This window comes from Entamoeba invadens, assembly GCF_000330505.1.
Source record: "Entamoeba invadens IP1 unplaced genomic scaffold scaff_1105074725099, whole genome shotgun sequence".
Taxonomy (NCBI): Eukaryota; Evosea; order Mastigamoebida; family Endamoebidae; genus Entamoeba; species Entamoeba invadens.
Genome location: NW_004191622.1, coordinates 1,793 through 3,178, shown reverse-complemented (window position 1 = coordinate 3,178; position 1,386 = coordinate 1,793).

The following is a 1,386-nucleotide window of genomic DNA, read 5'->3' as shown; positions in this document are numbered from 1 at the left end:
AACAACTTACAAATCAGTGTTTTTGCAATCATTTCTCTACGGGAATCAACTCCTGAATGCTACAAAACGGCATTTATTCGAGCCGGAAAACAAATTGGATATTACGTAACTATAGTTCCCAATATAGTTTCTTTATCAATGGAAATAGCTTTTGAAGAGTGTAGTAACAAACACAATATGTATGGTGTACTCGACTTTGGAGTGAATAAGACGACTTTTTCTCTGATTAAAGTTGAAGAAGCGCAAACAACAATTTTATTAGTCAACGAATTGGATCAAGGTGGAAGCATATTTATGAATCAATTGCGACTTTTTTTAATTGGTGAGTTGAAGAAGAACAACATCACAGAATATTCAAAATTTGATTTTGAAAGATTTTATAAGTCTGCAACTAAAGATTTGTGTAACGACTCTCCACTTGTTATAGTGGATTTTGGGGACGAATGTATAATTAAAATCAACGCAAAAGACTTTGAAACATTTGTTGAGAAAGAGATCAATACATTGAAATCATTTTTAACAAAAACACTTGGAGGAATTGACTCAAAAAGCATTGAATATGTGACGTTGTTTGGTAAAGGATATTATTTAAATGTTATTGTTAAAGCTATAAAATCAATGTTTAATGTGTGTTATAAATATGATTCAGTATTTTCGTGTGCAACTGGAGGCGGTTATGTACTCGACCAGATCATTGACAACACACGGAAGTTACAAGTCTTCTCTTGCAATTTTATTGTTAATTTGGATGGGGCTAAATATTTGAACTTTGAGAGCGGAGACTCAAGAATATTTCAGACAAAGTACTTTGGACGATCGAAGAGTAAAATTCTTGATATAAAAGATGTTGGTGTTGACGCGAAAAAAATCACCATCGAGTCAATTGAATTGGATGTGGTGTACTCGGACAGGTGTATTTCTATTCAAAATTATAACGAATTTGAAAATTTATATGACACTGAATGGAAAGACTTTTCGAAGCTATTTTGGGGTATATTTAACGCTAAAAGTGCGATTAACAATAAAAATATCTTCACAGCTGAACAAAATAAACTAATTTTGGAACAACTTGAAAAAATTGATACTAACAAAAGTGAATCAATAAACAATCTAAAACAAATATTGAGTACATACAACGTTAAAACACAAATTTATTGATTTAAAACGAGTTCAATTTTATTTGTTTAAAAACACGATTATTCAACAAATTATAAAAAACTTATAAAAAATGATTATTTTGACTAAAGTCTTTTTTAAACCGTGCAACTTTGGCGTGTCAGTGCAATTTTGTTAATAGTATAATTATTAAAAAACAATTATATGTATTTATGAAACAAAACAAGAAAACACAAACAAATTTCTTTAAAACTAATACTCTAATAAAAT